Source organism: Taudactylus pleione, unplaced genomic scaffold, assembly GCF_031769625.1.
Source record: "Taudactylus pleione unplaced genomic scaffold, aTauple2 ptg000242l, whole genome shotgun sequence".
Taxonomy (NCBI): Eukaryota; Metazoa; Chordata; class Amphibia; order Anura; family Myobatrachidae; genus Taudactylus; species Taudactylus pleione.
Window position 1 is genome coordinate 10,703,311 of NW_028284644.1, and position 16,078 is coordinate 10,719,388.

Genomic DNA, 16,078 nt, shown 5'->3' on the forward strand with positions numbered 1-16,078 from the left:
AATCCCCCAGAGAGTGAAATACTGTAGACAGATGCAGAAACCCCCCAGAGTGAGAGACTGTAGACAGACAGATAGATGTAGAAACCCCCCAGAGTGAGACTGTAGATAAATAGATGTAGAAACCCCCCAGAGTGAGAGACTGTAGATGGATAGATAGATGTAGAAACCCCCCAGAGTGAGAGACTGTAGATAGATGTAGAAAGTGAAACCCCCGAGAGAGAGACTGTAGATAGATGTAGAAACCCCAGAGAGAGTGAGAGACTGTAGATAGATAGATAGATGTAGAAACCCCAGAGAGAGTGAGAGACTGTAGATAGATAGATGTAGAAACCACCCAGAGTGAGAGATTGTAGATAGATATTAGGGGTGAGCGGGTTCGGATTTCTGAAATCCGAACCCCCCCGAGCCCCCCCGATCCGAGTCCGATCCGAGTCAGGCTCGACTTTTCCCGCCTGACTCGGATCTGAAATCGAGGCAAAACGTCATCATCCCGCCTTCCGAGTCTCGCGGGTTTTGGATCCTATATAAGGTACCCGCGTCGGCGCCATTTTCTCACTCGGCTGTGGACAGTGAAGAGGGAGGGTGGGAGTTAGGGCTGGCTGGGCTGTGTAGTGTAGTGTAGTGCTGCTGTTGTTAATAGGGGCTGTGTCCACTACTTCAAAGTCCATAGGGGCTGGCTGGACTGTGTTGTGCAGTCAGTTCTCCATAGGGGCTGTGTCCACTCCAAAGTCCTGTGCAGTGTCCCAGTCCTAAAGGGGTGCTGTAGTGTTGTCCAGGGGGTGCTCTGTCCATCAGGGGTGCTCCCCCCAAGTGCTAAAAAAATAATATATTTTCTGTGTTTGTGAATTGTGTGCGCAGTAGCCGCACGTGCATCAACAAAGTAGTGCCAAGCGTGCGCCTGTGTCATAAGTAAAGGGCCAGCTGGCTTGACCGTTAGAGGGTGCTGTAACCCCCAAAGTACACTCCAGTCCAAACCAAAAAAAAAATAATTTTCTGTGTTTGTGAATTGTGTGCGCAGTAGCCGCACGTGCATCAACAAAGTAGTGCCAAGCGTGCGCCTGTGTCATAAGTAAAGGGCCGGCTGGCTTGACCATTAAAGGGTGCTGTAACCCCCAAAGTACACTCCAGTCCAAACCAAAAAAAAATTAATTTTCTGTGTTTGTGAATTGTGTGCGCAGTTGCCGCACGTGCATCAACAAAGTAGTGCCAAGCGTGCGCCTGTGTCATAAGAAAAGGGCCGGCTGGCTTGACCGTTAAAGGGTGCTGTAACCCCCAAAGTACACTCCAGTCCAAACCAAAAAAAAAATTATTTTCTGTGTTTGTGAATTTTGTGCGCAGTAGCCGCACGTGCATCAACAAAGTAGTGCCAAGCGTGCGCCTGTGTCATAAGTGAAGGGCCGGCTGGCTTGAACGTTAAAGGGTGCTGTAACCCCCAAAGTACACTCCAGTCCAAACCAAAAAAAAAATTAATTTTCTGTGTTTGTGAATTGTGTGCGCAGTAGCCGCACGTGCATCAACAAAGTAGTGCCAAGCGTGCGCCTGTGTCATAAGTAAAGGGCCGGCTGGCTTGACTGTTAAAGGGTGCTGTAACCCCCAAAGTACACTCCAGACCAAACCAAAAAAAAAATTATTTTCTATGTTTGTGAATTGTGTGCGCAGTTGCCGCACGTGCATCAACAAAGTAGTGCCAAGCGTGCGCCTGTGTCATCATAAGTAAAGGGCCGGCTGGCTTGACCGTTAAAGGGTGCTGTAACCCCCAAAGTACACTCCAGTCCAACCAAAAAAAAAATTATTTTCTGTGTTTGTGAATTGTGTGCGCAGTAGCTGCACATGCATCAACAAAGGAGCAACGCCAAGCGTGCGCCTGTGTCCCATAAGTAAAGAGCCGGCTGGCTCATTTCTTAAAGGCTGGTGTAACCCACAAAGTGCACTACTCTCCAGCAAAAATAAAGAAATATTTTCTGTGTTTAGCCGCACGTATATATCAAATCGATATAACATAAATGGAGGACCAAACTTTCTCCGATAAAAATAAAATAGAGAAAGATCAAGAACCACTTCCTCCTAGTGCTGAAGCTGCTGCCACTAGTCATGACATAGACGATAACATGCCATCAACGTCGTTGCCAAGGCCGATGCCCAATGTCATAATAGAGGGCACATACAATCCCAAATGACAAAGTTCAGGAAAATGACCTTAAAAAAAACATTTAAATCAGCTGAAGAGAAACGTAAACTTGCCAATATGCCATTTACGACACGGAGTGGCAAGGAACGGCTAAGGTCGATCCCTAGTATCTTCATGACTAGTGGTTCAGCTTCACATGACGATGGAAGCCCTCCTCCCACTAAAAAAATCAAAAGAGTTAAGCTGGCAAAAGCACAGCGAAGAACTGTGCTTTCTAAGAAGATATCACAAATCCCCAAGGAGAGTCCAAGTGTGGTGGTGGTTGCGATGCCTGACCTTCCCAGCACTGGACGGGAAGAGGTGGCTCTTTCCACCATTTGCACGCCCCCTGCAAGTGCTGAAAGGAGCACCCACAGTCCACTTGCTGATATGCAAATTGAAGATGTCACTGTTGAAGTACAACAGGATGAGGATACTGGTGTAGCTGGCGCTGAGGAGGAAGTTGGCGAGGAGGATTCTGATGGTGATGTGGTTTGTTTAAATCAGGCTCCGGGGGAGACAGTTGTTGTCCGTGGGATGAAAAAGCCCATCACGGTCATGCCTGGGCTGAAGACCAAACATTCCACCTCTTTGGTCTGGCAATATTTCTATCCAAATCCGGACAACAACTGTCTTGCCATATGTACCTTATGTAAAGGTGGAATAAGTAGGGGTAGGGGACGTTAACCACCTAGGAACATCCTCCCTTATACGGCACCTGCAGCGTGTTCATAATAAGTTACTATCAAGTTCAGAAACTTTGGCTAAGACCGTAAGCAGTCCAGGGACACCTAAATCCCGTTGTCCTGTTGTATCCAAGCGCCTGCAAACCACACCGTCAACTCCCTCCTCGTCAATTTCCTCCTTAGTCAGGATCGGAAGTAGTCCTGCAGGCCATGTCACTGGCATGACTGACTCTCCTATCCCGGATTCCTCCGGAGGCTCCTGCATTGCAACGCCTCCTGCTGCCGCTGCTGCTGTTGCTGCTGCTGGAAGTCGTTCATCATCCCAGAGAGGAAGTAGGAACACCACTACTTTTACTAAACAATTGACCCTCCAACAGTCCTTAGCGAGGAGGATGAAGTACGACAGCAGTCATCCTGAAGCAAAACGTATAACTGAGGCCTTGACTGCTATGTTGGTGTTAGACGTGCGTCCGGTATCCGCCATTAGTGCAGTGGGATTTAGACAATTGATGGAGGTAGTGTGTCCCCGGTTCCAAATCCCGTCTAGATTCCACTTCACTAGGCAGGCGATACCGAGACTGTACAGAAACGTCAGAAAAAGTGTCCTCAGTGTCCTGAAAAATGCTGTTGTACCCAATGTCCACTTAACCACGGACATGTGGACAAGTGGAACAGGGCAGACTAAGGACTATATGACTGTGACAGCCCACTGGGTAGATGTATCACCTTACGCAGCAACAGCAGCAGCGTCACCAGTCGCAGCATCTCAGAAACGCCAGCTCGTTCCAAGGCAGGCTACGCTGTGTATCACCGGTTTCAGTAAGAGGCACACCGCCGACAACCTCTTAGAGAAACTGAGGGAAATCATCGCCCAGTGGCTTACCCCACTTAGACTCTCCTGGGGATTTGTGATATCTGACAACGCCACCAATATTGTGCGGGCATTACATCTGGGCAAATTCCAGCATGTCCCATGTTTTGCTCACACAATAAACTTGATGGTGCAGAATTTTCTGAAAAGCGACAGGGGCGTGCAGGAGACGCTTTGGGTGGCCCAAAAAATTTCAGGCCACTTTCGCCATTTAGCGACTGCGTGCCGAAGACTGGAGCGCCAGCAAACACTCTTGAACCTGCCCCGCCATCACCTGAAGCAAGAGGTTGTGACGCGGTGGAACTCAACCCTCTATATGCTTCAGAGGATGGAGGAGCAGCAAAAGGCAATTCAAGCCTATACATCCACCTATGACATAGGCAAATGAGGGGGTATGCACCTGACTCAAGCGCAGTGGAGAATGATTTCCGTGTTGTGCAAGGTTCTCCAGCCCTTCGAACTTGCCACACGTGAAGTCAGTTCAGACACTGCCAGCTTGAGTCAGGTCATTCCCCTCATCAGGCTTTTGCAGAAGCAGCTGGAGAAAGTGAAGGAGGAGCTAAGACAGAGCGATTCCACTCGGCATGTGGGACTTGTGGATGAAGCCCTTCATTCGCTTTGCCAGGATTCCAGGGTGGTCAATCTGTTGAAACCAGACCACTACATTTTGGCCACCGTGCTCGATCCTAGGTTTAAAGCCTATGTGGTGTCTCTCTTTCCGGCCGACACAAGCCTGCAGAGGTGCAAAGACCTGCTGGTGAACACACTGTCAGCTGAAGCGGAAGGTGACACGTCAACAGCTCCTTCTTCATTTTCTCCCGCAACTGGGGCTGCCAGGAAAAAACTTAGGTATCCTAAGCAACCCGCTGGCGGTGATGCAGGGCAGGCAGGACCAAGTTTGGACATCTGGTCCGGACTGAAGGACCTGGCAACAATTTCTGACATGTCTACTGTCACTGCATATGATACTGTCACCATTGACAGAATGGTGGAGGATTACATCGGTGACAGCATCCAAGTAGGCATGTCAGACAGTCCATACCTGTACTGGCAGGAAAAAGAGGCAATTTGGAGGCCCCTGTACAAACTGGCTCTATTTTACCTGAGTTGCCCCCCCTCCAGTGTGTACTCCGAAAGAGTGTTTAGTGCAGCCGGGAACCTTGTCAGCGAAAGGCGTAGGAGGTTGCTTCCACAGAATGTGGAGAAGATGATGTTCATCAAAATGAATTATCAGCTCTTCCAGGGAGACCAGCCTCCAGAACGTACAGAGGGACCTGTGGTGGTGGATTCAAGTGGGGATGAGTTAATACTTTGTGAGGATGAGGATGTACACACTGAAGAGGGTGAGGAATCGGTGGATGAGGAGGATGAGGATGACATCTTGCCTCCGTAGAGCCAGTTTGTGCAGGGACACATTAATTGCCAGCTTGTTTTGTGGGGGCCCAAACGAACCAATCATTTCAGCCACAGTTGTGTGGCAGACCCTGGCGCTGAAATGATTGGTTTGTTAAAGTGTGCATGTCCTGTTTATACAACATAAGGGTGGGTGGGAGGGCCCAAGGACAATTCCATCTTGCACCTCTTTTTTTTCCTTGCATTATGTACAGTTTGGGGCCTAGTTTTTCAAACTGCCATCCTGTCTGCCACTGCAGTATCACGCCTAGATGGGTCACGTGTTTGTGCCGCCCACTCGTGTCGCTTAGCATAGTCATCCAGCTACCTCGGTGCAACCTTTTGGACATAAAAACACTATTGTGAGGTGTGAGGTGTTCAGAATAGACTGGAAATGAGTGGAAATTAAGGTTATTGAGGTTAATAATAGCATAGGAGCAGAAAAACCTACAAATTCTGTGATTTTAGCTGTTTTTATGCTTTTTTTAAAAAAAATACAGATCCAAAACACAAAACCCAGAACCCAAAACACGGAAGGGTGGTTTTGGCAAAACCAATCCAGATCCAAAACACGAAGAAAGATCCAGATCCAAAACCAAAACACAAAACACGAAAAGTGGCCGGTGCACACCCCTAATAGATATATAGAATGATGTAGAAACCCCCCAGAGAGCAAGACTGTAGACAGATAGATGTAGAAACCCCCCTGAGAGACACTGTAGATAGATAGATGTAGAGACCCCCCAGAGTGAGAGACTGTAGATAGATAGATGTAGAAACTCCAGAGAGAGTGAGAGACTGTAGGCAGATAGATGTAGCAACCCCCAGAGAGTGAAATACTGTAGACAGATGCAGAAACCCCCCAGAGTGAGAGACTGTAGACAGACAGATAGATGTAGAAACCCCCCAGAGTGAGAGACTGTAGATAGATAGATGTAGAAACCCCCCAAAGTGAGAGACTGTAGACAGATGGATGTAGAAACCCCCCAGAGTGAGAGACTGTAGATAGATGTAGAAACCCCAGAGAGAGAGAGACTGTAGATAGATGTAGAAACCCCGCAGAGACACTGTAGATAGATAGATAGATGTACAAACCCCCCAGAGAGTGAGAGACTGTAGACAGATAGATGTAGAAACTCCAGAGAGAATGAGAGACTGTAGACAGATGTAGAAGCCCCCAAAGAGTGAAATACTGTAGATAGATGCAGAAACCCCCCAGAGTGAGAGACTGTAGACAGATAGATGTAGAAACCCCCCAGAGAGAGAGACTGTAGATAGATAGATGTAGAAACCCCCCAGAGTGAGAGACTGTAGATAGATAAATGTAGAACCCCCCAGAGTGAAAGACTGTAGATAGATAGATGTAGAAACCCCAGAGAGAGTGAGAGACTGTAGATAGACAGATGTAGAAACCACCCAGAGTGAGAGATTGTAGACAGATAGAATGATGTAGAAACCCCCCAGAGAGCGAGACTGTAGACAGATAGATGTAGAAATCCCCCAGAGAGACACTGTAGATAGATAGATGTAGAAACCCCCCAGAGAGTGAGAGACTGTAGACAGAGAGTGAAATTATAGATTGGTATATAGATGTAGAAACCCCCCAGAGAGCGAGATTGTAGACAGATGTAGAAACCACCCAGAGAGACACTGTACATAGATAGATGTAGAAACCCCCCAGAGAGTGAGAGACTGTAGACAAATAGATGTCGAAACTCTCCAGAGGGTGAGACTGTAGATAGATGTAGAACACTCTCAGATAGTGAGAGAGAATGACTGTAGATAGATGTAGAAACCCCTAGAGAGAGTGAGATTATAGATTGGTATATAGATGTAGAAACCACCCAGAGAGTGACAGACTATAGATAGATACATAGATAGATGCATAAATATGAGAGAGAGAGAAAGAGAGAGAGAGACTGTAGATAAAAACCAAAACTCACTCACTTCCTCTGTAGGATCCCAGCTATTGATCCTCCTGAGTGGGATCTCTGGAGTCCCCCTGAGTGAGGTCGTTCCCCCACGCTGTGTGCTCCCGCCTCTGAGCTGCATGCCATGCCTCAGTCACCTCAGCTTTCAGTTTGTGGTTAGCACTGCAGAGCCTACTTCTGGCAGATGGGACGGCACAAATGAAGATGTGAGAATCTAGTGGCACCTGGCAGTACTGCACTCAGCAGTGACACTGACAGCAGCTCTCTATTCTGTGCCAGACAAGCTCATAAGAGCCATCTTCTGGTCGGAGCTCTAGATAGAGTGTCTGCCAGCCAGTACTGACTAGAGGGGGTTTCTATGTACTCAGAAACCCCCCAACATGCACTACTGTAAAGAATATTCTAAGGTCAATATTAAGTACTTCAACCCATTGGCTTATGATTCTATCACTAAAATAACCTTATTTTAATAATACACACTTAAAAAACTCCATTGATTTTACTGAAAAATTCACTCATTAAAAATAAATTGCCTTCGGGTTAGGTGCCCTGAAGCCTAAACTCCATTAGTTTCACAGTAGATCCGCCAGTCCCACACCATAATACTACACAGCATTTAATCATGTAGAGAGATACAATCCTGTTTAGAAAATGAATTGATTACCATTAGTATATTATTCCCCTTTTCCACCTAAATTCCGGGTCTGACCCGAAGTTGGAACAAAGTTCCTATCCGGATCAGACCCGGAATTTTGCCGGCGCCGACTCGGGATATTCCCGAGTCAGCGCCGCTCACACCGCAGTCGGGTCTGCATAGACCCAGCTTTTGCGGAGTGAAAGTGGTCGCTTGGAGATGATATAATCTCCAAGCGCCACTGAAGTCGGACCAATCGGCCGGCTAGCAGCGCACTCCAGGTCATCGTGACCCGGAGTGCGCTGTTCTCACAGCAGGGTTTCACAGGCTAAGCCCGTGTTAAACCCTGCTAGTTGCCTGTGTTGGATTGCCGGGTCACTCGACTCGGCGATCCAACTCTCTCCCCTTTTACACCAGGGAGCTGCCCGGGTTAACCCTTCAAAAACCCGGGTTTTAGCTCCAGTGTAAAAGGGGTATAACAATCCTAAATATATTGTGTAAAAATTGAGTATACAAACACAGGTTGCCCAACAAGCAGGGCATAAACTTATAATGTCGTTAGTTCTCCCTTAGCAAATCTAACCCAAGTAAAGACTAGATCAAAAAGCAATACTTCTTACAGGATGGGACACCTAACCCATTTCCTTGTAATATTAAGACATTATCTACCATCTGATACTACTAGACAGACACCTACTAACTGCTCCCTTATCCTAATGTGCTGACATCCCTTATCATCTACCACATTAGAGCCTGCAGACATCATATACCTGTTGTTTAGTCCTAATAAATAGAGAAAAAACACATGCCACCTTCTATAGATAAGGCACACAAACCACATCAGACATCACATATATTTAATAATATTAAATAAAAAAACGAATACCTGTTGGAATACTTAATGGAGTAGCATCACGTACTCAAGGCTTGCCATTTTATTTAGGTAACAATATGAAATAAACTGCTTTTAAACATAGCATATAATTCAGAACTACACATGAAGCATAGAGCTTCTCAGGGGGCAGGAAATATCAGCCAGAAACATCTGCAAATCTGGAAAACTCTCACCTAGCTCTATGCCAGAGACCTCCCCACCTCTCAAGGCAGCCCCACATCTCGGAGGAGTAGATCCCAACAGCGTTAAGAAATCTCACCCTCGTCACATCCTTACCTGTTTCTGCATCCTTCCTCCCTTATCAGGCTATACTGAAACCCCATGCTTTCCCCATGCATCACTTTGTAGTAGTACATTGTTTCTCTTGCAGTCACCTTTCTCTTTCCGTATCTGTTTTCACTTTTATTTCATATGTGTGCTCTTTCCTTCGTCCTATTCTCCCAGAAAGAGACCCTTCAGGCCTGCACGAACACTTCAGATGTATGGAGGAGGGAGAATGGGGGGGGGGGTTTGAAGTGGGTGAGATTGGAGGGGGGAGTAGAGGGTTAGGGAGGCAGGGCTAGTGGGAAGGGGGGTCAGGTATTTTGCCTTCTCTATTCCTGAAGGAGCCAGTTAACAAAGGCACCATTCAGCTGTTTCTGGTCTGTGAAATAGAAAATGCAACAGGCTATTATGTGAGCCCCATCTCTACAGCTCCTAATCAGACCGCTGTACAGCTACTAAACTATGCACCTGCTTTCATCCCCTACTCACACTCAATCTCCACTCTGCAGGTGCAAACAAAGTTTCCTCTTATATATAATTTTTTAAGCCCAATAAATACATTTACAATAGAAAAGGATGGAACAGACTGAATAGTAACACACAATTCAATGTGCATTAAAATAATTGTTTACTAGTGGATTAAACATTTTTTTACATTATATTTTAAATACAAAGTTAAAGTCAGCAACAATGTTACTGTAACAGGACTAGAGCGCTGGCTAAAAATTGGCAGTTAGAAGCTTATAATATAATAATACATTCGAACTTGATTTAAAATAATTCCATGTGTGTACCCCACCTGATCCCTAGTGATCACAAACCCATCAGTCAGCATTCTGCTTACACTGACCTGCCTAACTGCAAAACTAGACCAGTGAAATGGAATCGTTTTCAGCTTGCGTTTCAATGCACTGTTCTCCAGAATAGGGGACTTCCTAATGCTAGAACATCCAACACTGGTTCTGATATAAAATCCCAGCAAGCTGTCTCTGATACAAAAATCCCCCCCCCCCCCCAAAAAAAAACTCATAAATCTTAAATTGTGTTATTGCCAACAAGCTGGAAATGACATTGTATTAAGCTCTATAAGCCTACACAAATGTATATATAAACTAGGGATGTGCGCCGGACCATTTTTGCCGGATTTGGATTTGGTTCTAATTCGTCGTCCGGCTTTGGATTTGGATTTGGATTTGCCAAACTGCGGTGACTGGCTTTGGATTTGGATTTGGATTTGGATTTTTTTTACAAAAATTGACAAAAAAACCTAAAATCACATAAATTGGTCTTTTTTTTCTTCCTAGAGTATTATTAACCTCAATAACATTAATTTCCAGTCAATTTAGACCATATCACAGCTTATAATATTGTTTTCAACATTATTGGCCAAAGGTTGCAGTGAGCTGACTGGTTACTAAGCGACAAAGCAGCGGCACAACGACACAGACACCACAGTATAAAGCACATCTATGACACATTGCCACACAGCAGTGGCAGAAATGAAAAGTAGTGCACCCACCCAGTGGGGTACGGCCAGCAGAATCACAGTACTTGTTTACATATTGGGCTACGGCCCAAGGAGTCACAGTGCACAATCTTATTCACATTACACCGCACATAGGGCCTGATTCACATTACACCATAAAGTAGTGTCTCTTATTTATGTTACGACACACAGTAGTGCCCCTTTTACACAATGCCCACAGTAGTGCCCCTTTTACACAATGCCCACAGTAGCGGTGTCCCTTACACAATGCCCCCAGCAGTGGTGCCCCCTATGCAGTCCCCTTAGTAGTAGGGTCCCCTATGCAGTGCCCCCAGTAGTATGCCCCCCATTAGCATGCCACCCAGTAGTATGCCCCCCATTAGCAGGCCCCCCCAGTAGTATGCCCCCCATTAGCATGCCACCCAGTAGTATGCCCCCCATTAGCAGCCCCCCCAGTAGTATGCCCCCCATTAGCAGCCCCCCCAGTAGTATGGCCCCCCCAGTAGTAGGCTGCCCCAGTAGCAGGCCCCCCTCAGTAGTAGGCTGCCCCAGTAGTAGCCCCCCTGTAGTATGGCCCCCCCAGTAGTAGTAAGCCCCCCCCAGTAGTATGCCCCCACAGTAGTATGCCCCCCCAGTAGCAGGCCCCTCAGTAGTATGGCCCCCCCAGTAGCAGACCCCCCCCAGTAGCAGGCCCCTCAGTAGTATGGATGCCCAGTAGCAGACCCCCCAGTAGTATAGCCCCCCCCAGTAGCAGGCCCCTCAGTAGTATGGACCCCCAGTAGCAGACCCCCCCCAGTAGCAGACCCCCCCAGTAGCAGAACCCCCCAGTAGTATAGCCCCCCCCAGTAGCAGACCCCCACAGTAGTATAGCCCCCCCCAGTAGCAGGCCCCCCCCAGTAGCAGACCCCCCCCAGTAGCGCCCCCGGCCCTTGCACAACTTTCACAAGTAAAAAAACAAACAAAAAAAAACGTACCTGATTCTTGATTCCCCGTCCGCTCTGCTGAGCCTGTCACACACTGCGGAGGGAGCCGGAAGACGGAGCTCATGTGTGAGCTCCAGCCGGCTCCCTCCGTGTAGCAGCCAATGAGAGTCTGTGTGACTCTCATTGGCTGCTGTGACAAACACACAGCTGCCGCTGTGGATCCGAGTCAGGCGGTGAACACCCGAACAGGGTTCGGGTGGACTCGGATCCCCAATGTTCGGAGCGGTTCGAATTCCACAGAATCCGAACCGCTAATCTCTAATATAAACCTACAGCATTTGGTAACCAAGCAAGGGAGACCTTTAAAGTGTACAATGAGTTTACTAGAACAAATGTGAAAAAAATATAGCTCAGGCTTTGCTATAAACTCCTATAGGCATTACAACCTATCCGGCTTTAGGATTCTGATTCCGAAGTTCTGCAGACATCATAAGAATTTGAAAGCCATGCATGCTGTGATATTATGGGGTATATTTACTCAAGTGTCGGTTTTTAGAAATGGAGATGTTGCCCATAGCAACCAATCAGATTCTAACTATTATCTTCTACAAGGTGATAGATAAATATTAAGTAGAATCTGATTGGTTGCTGTGGCCGGAGGCCGGCCCCACGTGTATAATGGCGGCAGCGGCACTGATGGGGTTAACACCCGTGCTGCGGCGCCATTTTTAAAAGGTTAAAAGGCGTCAGATGCCCATTGTAAATGTGTACTCTGCGCTAGACATTGAGTGTTTAAAGATAAAAACGTATTTAAAATGGTATATAGCAGGTCCTGGGCTACAGTGCTGAAGGGTGCAAAGCCTGATGCTGTGCACAGGCATGAAATGTGAAGGTATTTAAAATGTATGATTTTAAATGTATATTTTGTAGAGAAAATGCACTTCTTGAATATGCCTGTTTAAGACATGACAAGCTTGTGACTGCAGAAACTAGATGCTAATTGTCATTCCCTAGCAGGAGGTCTGATGAATAGAAAGGCTTGACTGCAAGTTTTCAGTGTGAATAGTGTCATATGGCTAAACCTTTCATTTACAGCACTTCCTTTGAAAAGGCAATAGCCAGCAAGGTTGATAAAGACAATTTGGTTGTTCTTAAGAAGACCCTTTTGATGTCACAAGGTTGGAAATGCCAAACTGATTGATACTTCCATTGGGAAGGATGAATGTCATTTACCATTTCCTCTGAAATGTTATATCAACATTTTAGGAGACAGTTATAATGTACGATAAATCAGTTTGTGTTTAAGTTTGGGTGGTAGATTAGAAAGGAGGAAATAGGGTGACTCCTTTGAAATGTAATACGTGGTTATTTATATAGAGGAACACAGGGCAGATTTACCCCCCTGTGATATTGTGTGTAAGAATTATATAAAAAGAGGGCCTGTGAGCCCTGTATGTTGTACATATCTGAAAATCCTTTGTGGAGAAGAATTGCTGATTGATAAGATTTCTTGTATGCAGATCTTCCCCTTCAATCCGAAGGGATGAGTCTTCTTTAAGACTTTGAGCAATAAACACCTTTTTGCCCTTACTTCGATTACATCTGTACCCTGCAACCAACAGAAATGCGCCAAACGCTATTCCGTTCTCTGGCTGTTCTGGGTAAGAGCTCAGCGTCTCCAAGTTCAAGCCCTCTGCCAAGCTACCGTGCAGACCTGGTCCATTGCGAGGGATCAAGAGGAATTAGCCGACACCAATCAGAGGGTGTGGCTGCAGCTAGTCAAACGCATACGCAGCAGAAGCGGTTCCATGTGCCGAGGTAGGAGCCTGATTGTATGTTAAAAGCGGTTCCAAGCGCAGCTGAAAGGAGCTTGGTGGTGGCAGCTTCAGTAAACGCCCACGGCGCAGTGGGCGGAGTCAGTGACAGGCGGTCACTGACGGTGAGTGGGAGTCCGAAAATGCTAACCCGTGACCAGGGCCAGCCTAGACGAAAGACGTTCCGGTCACAGTTGCTATGGGCAACATCTCCACTTCTAAAAACCTGTACTTTAGTAAATATACCCCAATGAGTCAAAGTGTGATTTATATTTTGTTTTCAATTTCTAATATTAATTAAATGTCATATATATGGTAAACTGATAATTTTTCCCTTTCAAGGTAATTACAGACCCTCCAACATGACCCCTTCCATCCGGTACAAATAACTCTGTTCCTGGACTACCTTCTTAATTGATGAATGCAGACACCTGTGCTGAAACACCTGTCTCATCTATTAATTAGTTCAACACAGGTGTCTGCAATCATTAGTTAGGTTGGAAGTCCAGGAGGAAAGCAATTTGTACTGGGTGGAAGGGGTCATGTTGAAGGATAGGTAATTACTCATTCAGTGGGAGGAATGCGCAGACCAACTGAGACCAATTAGTGCTTACAATCATGTAATTATGAGGCCTATTTATTAATGATCGCATTTGCAATGCGATCTGGGAGTGATATTAGAGCCCATGACCACATTGCACCGTGCGATTATATCGGCCAAATGTATTGCGAGCACCCACAGGGACAGGGGCTCTGAAAGGAGCCCATCCCTGAGATGTGCATGGAGTGATTTGACCACATCATACATTCCCTCTGTCATACATTTGGGGATACAAAATAATTGCGGTTACCCCCAAAAACAGGGGGTAACGGAATAAGCTGCATTTTTTTTTATATATATATATATGAACCCTAAAGAGAAAATCTCAGTTTTATTCTTATACTGTACTAAAAAACATATAGTTTTATACTTAGACTAAAGCTACACCAAAACAAAAGCAGTTGTGACCTTAAACAGTCGAAAGTTGCTCATACATGGTGAGTTAGTCAGTTAATGGCCCCATACATCTGCTTGCCATTTTTCCGATCGGACCAGAACCGCTGATCCACTGGTCGGAAATGCCAAACGGAGGCCATCGATGACCGCCGATCGGTAGGGGAATCAGTGAAATTCTTCATGCTGAAAACCCCCAATTTGCTGATCCCACTCATATTTTGGTCGACATCTGCAAATCAGTGAAATTACACGTTTCACTTATGTACCGACCCGTGGTCTGGGGATCAGAGAATTGGTCCAATACATTGCAGATGTATGGGGACCTTTTCCTGTATATGAATAGACAGGGGAGCATTAGTACAGCCAGAAAATGACCTCATACATGGCCACATGTGATCATTGTCCAAGGAAGACTTATTGTCGCATGCTAAAAAAAAACACTTTGACAATCATGAGAAAGGACATACATTGAAAGAAAGACATAGTGAAATTGCAAGGTCTTTCTTATGGATGGAATGAGGTCACATATTGGCCTTTGCGTGTCCATTATTGAGACAAGGGCAAATGTTTACTGGACATGCATGGGTAGGGTTGCCACCTATCCTGTATTTTACAGGATTGTCCTGGAATTGAAGGGCACAGTTTGTCCCGATTTTAGGTCTGTTTTTGTAGTGCAGTGCCGCTGGTGACTGTGTGAGGCAGAGCTCCTTCTCCGAGTCCAGACTGAGTGACAGATAGTGAGAGTGTGAGAGTGCACTCTCAGTCACGCAGCAGCTTGCAGAGGCTGAGCAACGGGTGCCTATCACTGTCATGGCCTCTGTATGCATCAGGAGCTCCTGAATCTTGCGGTTAAGGAATGTAAGGACTGAGATTTTTGGCATATGAGAGGTTAATAGAGCAATGGTTGGAGGTTTGAGAGAAGTTCATTATTTGTCTGCTCTCTGTCTTCCTCTTTTTCCCCGCACTTTCCCTGCTAACATGTTCTTCAATCTGTCCATAGTTAATAATTTCTCCCATTTATTCCTCACTTTTTTAGTGTGCAGTTCCCCCTCGTAACACCAAAACAGCTCTAACCCATTGAGGCATGGACTCCATAAGTCTTCTGAAGGTAATCTATAGTATCTGGCACAAAGATGTTACCAGCAGATCGTTTAAGTCCCGTAAGGTGCGAGGTGCAACCTCCATGGCTCGGACATGTTTTTGCAGCACATCCCACAGATGCTCGATCGGATTGAGATCTGGGGAATTTAGAGGCCAAGTCAACACCTTGAACTCTTTGTCATTTTCCTCAAACCATTCCTGAACAATTTTTGCAGTGTGGCATTATCCTGCTGAAAGAGGCCACTGCCATTAGGGAATACCTTTACCATGAAGGGATGTACTGCAACAATGTTTAGGTAGGTGGTACGTGTCAAAGTAATGCAGCCCATACACCAACAATCACAATGAATGATTCTGCGGTCTCACGATTTAACGATTCTCTGATACATGGTTGATTGGCAATCCTAATTCGCCAATTCTGATAATTTTTTGGTTGGCATAGGCGATTAGAGAAACAAATACATTGCCAATTTTTTTTACAAAATGCACAATTGATTGTTGACACATGAATGCCAGCACCCAAGGTTTCCCAGCAGACTATTGCCCAGAGCATCACACTACCTTGCCTTCTTCTCATAGTGCATCCTGGTGCCATCTCTTCTCCAGGTAAACTACGCACCTAGCCGTCCAGATGATGTAAAATAAAACGTAATTCATCAAACTAGGACTAGGTCATCTTTTTTTCATTGCACCATGGTCTAGTTTTGACGCTCATGTGCCCATTGTGGGGGTTTTCAGCAGTGGACAGAGGTCAGTATGTGCATGCTGACAAGTCTGCAGCTAAACAGCTCCATACACAGCAAGCTAGATGCACTGTGTGTTCTGACACCTGTCTATCATAGCCAGAATTAACTTTTTCAGCAGTTTGTGCTACAGTAGTTCTTCTCCCCGCATGTATCAATGAACCTTGGGTGCCC

At 46.0% G+C, this 16,078-nt stretch overlaps 1 protein-coding gene across 4 annotated transcripts in view; it reads right to left on the reverse strand.

Annotated features, from left to right (window-relative positions):
• Nucleotides 1-16,078, reverse strand: part of BLACAT1 (BLACAT1 overlapping LEMD1 locus) — a 66,840-nt gene that overhangs the window by 37,838 nt on the left and 12,924 nt on the right. Inside the window, exons 1-2 of one of the 4 annotated variants that reach the window (XR_015879386.1) lie at nt 8,951-9,213; nt 7,064-7,224 (exon numbers count right to left, since the gene is read on the reverse strand). The exons of 2 other annotated variants lie outside the window; for them this stretch is intronic. The gene's annotated coding sequence lies outside the window, so the exon portion shown is untranslated. Of the gene's footprint in view, nt 1-7,063; nt 7,225-8,950; nt 9,214-16,078 lie in introns of those variants that run through there. One more of the 4 variants, XR_015879387.1, reaches the window with a different exon arrangement.